Raw genomic sequence first — 8,040 nt, forward strand, 5'->3', positions numbered from 1 at the left:
CAGCTATTCCTTCAAGAAAATTTCAGAATTGTTTTTCATTCACATTTTACTCAAAACACATAGAGAAGCTTAAAACTGATGGTGATGTAATGGGCTAATTACGAAAATGTTATTTGAATTAAATGAATAAAATTCTCATCTGGATACCTGTCCTGGTTGTTTTTGTTCTTTTTTTAAATCAAGGATACTATTTTCTTTTGTTTCCATCACAAGTGGTGTTTACATATATTTAGCAAGACTTTACAAATCATGGGGATGCTTTGGATGTGAGAATACTGTTTCATTTTGTTTCTGTGTTCTTGGATATATTTCTTTCCAGATAGGTGAGAAAATGCTTTGAGAATTTCGATCTTTAGGGCTTTACAAAATCACAGCAAAGGAGGGATGTATAGAACTTTAGCCTTATGTCTTGATTTTTGAAGGTACAAACTTTGCTTTAAATTAATAGAAGGGTCTGCAGTTTTCTTCGGGGCCAGATGCGAACAAGAATGGCAGGGAGCAAGGAAGCAGGGAATTTAATTCTAGTGGGCAACGAAAATTTAAAAAAATATTTTTATTTATATGTACTAAAGTTTGATGCATTACTAAGCAAGGAATATAATATACCTTTAGGTGGCACCTAACAATTCACGCCATACCTGTGATAACTGATAATTCTGAAAGAAAGGAGACGATTTTGAAGTAAGCATATAGATTCTTAATTCTCCCCTCACTGTTTTAGTTAAAATAAAATTAGGCTCAAAATAATCTAACATTATTAATGAAGTGATGCAATGAGAAAGAGTAGAAGACAAAAATGTAGTGCGGTATGAAGGGAGGAACTCAGATAAAGGCAAAACAGTGGGAGTATGCAACTGAACCCAGGGAAACTGAGTCCTGCAGTAAAGTAGGATAGCATTTAGGGTAAGCCTTGCTCATATAAATACATCTTCATTGTTTTTAAAGAAAAATGGTACTTTTAGCATTATATATTCAAGATGTTTGGATAAACTTGGAAAGAGAACATAAGGTGTAAATAACTAAGTATCAACATGTAGAAAGTGTTAACATCGTGCACCTATAGCAACTTAAATATTTAATTTCAAACTGATCCCCCAAAACAAGATGGTTCTGGCAACAGATCTATGAAATACAAGTAGCTAAAGATTAAAAGTGAATTATGTTGTAATAGCTCTTCTTTTAAAATGTTTGTCCTATCTTATGTATTTTTTTATGTGTATGTGGAGGTCTGTGTGGGGGCCCAAAGATGCTTGATGAAGCAGCTGGAGTTGCTACATAGATGGTGGGAGTTTTTCATATGTATGCTGGGAATTGAACTGGTGTCCTCTTCAGGGGCATCAGGATCATTTAACTGTTAAGCCATCTTTGCTGCCTCTGTAATAATTCTTGTTACACATATATAATTTTTATTTCTTAACTTTTCCTTCAATTGAAAATAGATTTTTTCTCATATAATACATCCTGATTATGTTTTTCCCATTGTCCACCCTCCCAGTTTTGTCCCAGCTCTCCTTCCATTCAGGTCTGAATCTGGATACAGTTTCAACTTTTAAAATATTAGACACTGACTTGCATCTTGTGCCATAACTGGCATTAATACTGTTGAGTGGGAATATTGCATGATAGGAAATTGTTTACCCTTTAATTATGACAGGAAACTCATAATCTCTTGTTTGTTCAGGGATTGTATGGCTGCTCCTCATCTGAAGCATTAATCGAATGCAGTGACATTTTAATTGGAACACAGAATGAGCATTTAATTCTTTAGTTTTTCATCCTTGACAATAATCAACATTCTCAATAGGATAACCTGGAGTGACAGGGCTAGAATTGGTATTTTATAAGTAGTAAATTGTCTTTTTCTCTTACCTGTACATAGGGCCAGCAATTCTAAAAATTGCCGATTTTATGTATTAAACAAGGGTTAGGTAAAAGCTTTCTAAATCCCTGTTGATTCATCTGCATATGAAGCAGCCAGCGCTATTCCAGAGTGCCCTGTATTCCACTGCATTGCAAATTTGCCTAATAAAAGAGAGAATGCATTAATCTACCATTAACTTGTTAAATCTCATTGCAGTATTTTCCCTTTGATGCACTTTGCAAGTCAAATGCAACAAAAATTGGCCGAGTTTCATGCAGTTCAAAAAGAAAAATGAGGAACTAGATTTTGCCTTTTGAATATTATCTTAGGATGTCAGAATGAGCTTGTAGGCAATGAATGGTTATTCACTGAGAACAGAGAATTCTAGAAGACAAGGAAAACTTTTTTAAAAAATTATTTCTATCTACTAAAGACTGGTGCTTTAGTAAGCAAAGAATACAAATGCACCTTTGGGCGGCATATATCAATTTATGTCATGTCTGTGATAACTGGTGATTCTGAAAGAGAGGAGACAACTTAGAAATAAGCATATGGATGCTTAATTCTCCCTTAGGACTTTCAGTTAAGCCTTGGCTGAAAATTGTCTAAGGTTTTTATAAGAAATACAGAAATATTTTAAGAGTATTGCAATAATCAGAGGATTAAGGAATAGTACAAAGATCATATCAGGCAACAGACCTCATGTAGGAGATTTATTTGGGTGGGAGTGGGAGTGGGGGGAAGGGGATGCAAATGACCGCCTCTGAGTGAGGAAGAGAGAGAGGAGAGGGAGAGGGAGAAGAAGGGAGAGGGAGAGAAGAGAGGGAGAGGGAGAGGGAAAGAGGAGAGGAGAGAGAGAGAGAGGCAAGGAGAGAGGGTAAGAGAGAGAGAAAAAAGAAAGAGAGGGGGAGAGAGAGGGTAAGAGAGAGATGGAGAGAGGGGAAAGAGAGGAGAGAGAGAGAGGGAGAGGAGAAAGAGAGAGGGGAGAGAGAGAAAGAAAGAGGGAGAGAGAAGAGGGAAAGAGAAAGAGGAGAAAGAGAGGGGGAGAGAGAGAGGGAAGAGGGGGAGGGAGTGAGTGAAAGGGAGAGGGGGAGTGAGAGAGACTTTTTAAAGCCTCAGGAGTATGGAAGCATGTGCATAGGAACCCTGTTATGTGGCCTTGGATGGTCACATTGGTCTTTTGTGCATTGGCCAGATTCACTGAAGGTCAGAGGTGGGAAAATGGTTCTGGAATATGGATGGTTCCTAATAAACGTCATAACAAGATTAAGGTGACAAGGATTCCCAGATAAGTGATTATTGAACCCAATTCTCCTTATAGATATGATTTTGCTAGTTATGGTAGTACATGCCAGTAATCCCAGCACTTGGAAGGCCGAGGCATGAGAATGTTCTGAGCACAAGCCTAGCTGGAGCCAAACAGAAGTCCCAAGCTAGCCTACACAGTATAGCAAAACCAGCCAATCAACCAACCAACCAAATTAAAACAAACAAACTAACAGATTCTTTTCATCTACTTTATGACTAAGAATTTGTTAGTTTCTGTATATTCTTCGCTGGATATTAAACATCAGTTTTGGAAGATCGCTACACCTTCCGGGGAATATTTTAAAACAGATAACCAAGCACTACAAGTAGGTCTATTCTTTAAATGACAGTATTTATGTGAAAATTTGAAGCTTCATGTCCTTTCATTGAAAGCAAAAGCTGTCACTACAATACAAAGGAATAAAAAATAAAACAAAAAATCCCCCAAAACTCAAATCAAATAAACAAAAAAGGTTTACTTTGGAGTGGTCATGGCATGGGAATATATTTAGATGTCCCCCAAAACATTGTTTTGACGAGTAAGAAGCTGCTTCATGGAGAGTTTTTTTTTTTTTTTAAAGAATAGTAATAGAATAAAGAAAGTTATAAAATCAAGGCATTTAAAAAATACATTGATAAACCATCAGAGAAGTGAATACTACGTTTGCCTTTCCACTAGTGGAGAACAAGGGTTTGTTAAGTTTGTACGTTACTTATGTTATTATGTTTGATAGAAAGATGGAAAAGGATTGGCCTTTTAGGAAGGTAGGATAGCACCAAAGGAACTGCAATTTGAGGCTACAAATCAGTAGATTCCAAATTGTCCATAGTCACTGGAGTTTTTATCAGTTGTTTTGTCTATGCCCGCAGCTGCTTTCTGGGAATTCTCACTCAGTGTCCTCAAAGCTATCTGGAGAGTTATAGGAAGAAGAAAAACAGATCACCTTACTTCTTGAAATATTATTGTTTCATGTTTTGTTTAGTCTAATAAAACATATGAACATATATTGAATATTTGTGAATGTCTGAATTGAAAGCATGAAGTTTTTAAGGGTACCATCAAAGGAATATCTTATATTCTATAGATTGCTTAACTAATATGAAGTAATAGCTGTGAATGTTGTAGGGAAAATTCATTTTTCATTTTTGAAAGATTCATATTGTTATTTCTCTCTCTCTCTCTCTCTCTCTCTCTCTCTCTCTCTCTCTCTCTCTCTCTGAGTGTGTGTGTGTGTGTGTGTGTGTGTGTGTGTGAAGAGATGGACAGGATGGGAGGGGGATAGATCCTTGTGAGATGGGGTAACTGAGCATTCTGAGGTGGCTGTTGTGAACTGAACTAGGATCCTCTGGAAGAACAGGAAGCACTCTTAACTACAGAATTATCTCTCTAGCCCCTGTAAAATTCTTTGAGACAACACATACTTTTTGTATTTCCAAAAAACCTTATTTTAGTATTCTCATAATATGTGATTCAAAGTCTTTTCTTAGGCTTTATTTTCATTCCTGATTCACCACGATCTTGTTCGTCTCAGGTCTCGTCAAGTTTCTACTATGCCTCCTCACCATGACTCCCCACCCATTCTGCAGCTGCTCCTGTCTACCTCACAGGCTTCAGTGCTGCCAGTTAAATGCATGTTTGTTTTCCTCTTAAAGTTGGCAAACCATTTAAGATACCAATTTTTCCTACATTCACGGTCTTTCATCAAGTAATCCCAGTCATTCAACTTCTTCTATCATCTGTTTTTCTAAATCAGACACTTGAGTCTAGGCTTGGGTTTCTGCATTACAAAAATTGCATTGCACATATTGCTTAGAGGAAAAAAAACCCAAATACCATTCTGATAGAAAACTCATTTGTTGTTAAGATTGATTTCAGCACATATTTTTTGATCAGCACCCAGTTTTCCTCCCTATAGATCCTTTTTTTTTTAAAAAAAAAAAATCATGGATGTAGCTCTTTGAGCAATTTTAAAAGGGAAGTAGATTTCTGTTCTAATATGCTTCTGGGTTGAATACCATCATGCTTTGAAATAGCATATTCAGGCTTATGTACACGGATATCTCCGAATTAAAGAGGAAGGAATCATTTTAAAAAGTAAATATGTGATAAATTGGATGAGTTGATTGAGAACTGGCAAACAAGCAGACAAATACACACACACACGCACACACACATACACACACACAAATCAAATGAACAAAAAACCTTTGTCTTGTTTGGACAAAATACTTTAAATAAAGAGCTTCGATGAAATAACAGATTTTTGGCTTGTCATTTTCGAGCAGGAAGTTTGGGCTTGTGGGGTTATCGTTCATGATGTTGTGATTACATGGCAGAAGAAGCCTGTTAAACTCTTTGTAGTCAGGAAACAAAACTTAAAATGGAACAAAGACTGTGGTCTGTTCTGCTTTAAACAGGACATTTACCTCTGGTCTCTCAGCTCTGGAACATCACAGAAGAGAGTGCGGAAAGAGTATAAGAACCAGAGGTTGGAGAGGAGTCCTGAAAACAGTTTCTTCAGGAGAGGAAAGAGCAAGTGCAATCAGGAACTCACTGTGGGTGGAGCTTACCTACATGAACAAGAGCTGCACAACACTGGGCCTATCAGCATTTATCACAAAGGGAAGAGCTCACAGACTCACACCCCTCACTTGGGGCTTTGGAGTAGTTAGTGCACACTGAGGAAGATGTCTTTCTAATAACAGTGGAGTTATAAACGAATAGTAGCAATGCACTGCTAAGAGACTACTTCAGCATGAATACAAAGGTTCATGTCCTTAATGAGAGCATTTAGAACCTGAAGGGTTTCTTCAGTGGTGTGGCCACTGGTAAATTACCCATGTTCCAATAAATAACCTTAATTCACACTCCTGTAAACAATCTTAATTAGACTCAGTGGGTTAGAAGAAATATCAACATAATCCTAGGATGGATAAAAATAATTCTAACAGAAGTCAGTGGGAATGTAAGCAAGTAATAGGGGAGGGACCATAAGAATATATATATGAAACTGACAGAGAATAAACACACACACACACACACACACACACACACACACACCCCTCAAATATTCCCCCTCTTCAAAAATTAAAAACCCCTCCCACCCATCCCACCCATTCCCAGAAAAGGAACCGGCCTGGATCCAAGTATTTCATTCCAGGATGTGGTGAGGAATTCCACTTCCTGAATGTTCTATTCCCTTTCAACACTGCCACAGCATGAACCTTAGGTGGATATTTAAAATTCAAATGGTAGCACTTCTGTCTACAAAGCATTCTTTGCAACTATAGGCTTCATTCTGATGGTATTACAATCCGTGGTCATTTTGAAACAATTAGAAATAATAGAAGATGGAAAAGAAGAATCTTGTCATGAGAGTTATTTTTAGTTTATGAAGGTTAATATTGTTATCTTACTTAAAAGATTCCACATTGCTTTAGTCAGATAACATCTGCACATGTTTTAATGCTTATTAATGATTTTTATCACATTATATAATGGATGTGTTTATAATGATTTACTAATTCTTAGTTGTTGGACAGAAGGAAAGTTTAATATATTCTTTCTACAAATTGAATTCTGGATACTCTTCATATAAACAATGGGCTTTTTAAGGATTTCCCACTAAGCACATGAACCTTTCCACTCTAACTGAAGTAGGAGCCACCTCTAAGAACAATAGTCTCAAGGCAATGCGTTATTACTGCTTGTTTATAATAGCATCATTATTGGAGAAAATTTATTACGAATATCAATGTTTGATCCTGCACAATTTTTAGTCTTCATACTGTACTTTTAATAAAATATATCAAAAGATTACTTACCGTTGTAGGACAATCCCCAGATTTGTTTATTCACAGATTCACTAGTACCAGATGTTGAACTGAAAATGTATCACAGAAGTTTATCCATCTCGCAAGGCTCAAATGTAAGACTATGAGTTATTTGATATATCCCTCTGAGTAGATTGGGAGAGATCAGCCTGTATCAACTGACTCATCCATTCGTGGTTCTAAATTAACAGACTAGAGGTGAAAGATGGAGCCTGCTTACTGAGAGTGGCTCACTGGAGGTGTGCTCTTGTTCTGACATCTTCCTGTTGGATTATCTGCCTCTCATCTGCCAGGAAGTGAGCTTCTTTGCTGTGCGCATGCTCCCTGCTTTAATGTTCAGCCACACCACTAGCCAGAGCCTATGGAACCAAGGACTGTGGGCTGAAACTCCTGAAACTATGAGTGCAAAGGAACCTTCTTCTCGGTAAGCTGTTCTCTTGCACATCTGTTATAGCGACAAAGTGTCTAAAAATGCGTGAGCACAAATACTATTTCGGCATCGAATATTCCAATTTGGAAAAAACATAAAAGAGCAATTTTATTGTATATAGTATTGTTCACTTCACTATCCTTTATTCGAATAGACATCTTCCCTAGAGCTTAACTAGCTCTAGTTAATACTTGTTCTATTTTTTCTTCCTTCATAAAAATTAGTTGAGTGGTTTGTATATATTTTGTCCATATTCATGCCTCTCTAACTTCTTAGATCTACCCCTTCCTTACTCATCTACTTTGTGTACTTTTTCTTCTCTCTAAACACACGAAGACCCACTTGTGCTGCTCAAATATGTGTAGTCTTCAACTGCTTGATTTACTGGGGGCTGTACTCTTACACTCATCTGTCTCTCCCTCGTCCAGCCGCTAACCATTGCTAATAGCTTCATCACTAAGGGTAGGGTTTCATGTTCAACTCCCAACTCCATGCTGTAGTTTGGTTTGGCTTGGGATCAAATGGGTTTCTCAGCTGTGTCCAGAGCACACTTTTCTTTGTAGTTAGTCATCCACCATCTCTGGCTCTTATATTCTTTCCTGTCCAT

This window comes from Grammomys surdaster, unplaced genomic scaffold, assembly GCF_004785775.1.
Source record: "Grammomys surdaster isolate TR1022 unplaced genomic scaffold, NIH_TR_1.0 126153, whole genome shotgun sequence".
In the NCBI taxonomy this organism is placed as follows: Eukaryota; Metazoa; Chordata; class Mammalia; order Rodentia; family Muridae; genus Grammomys; species Grammomys surdaster.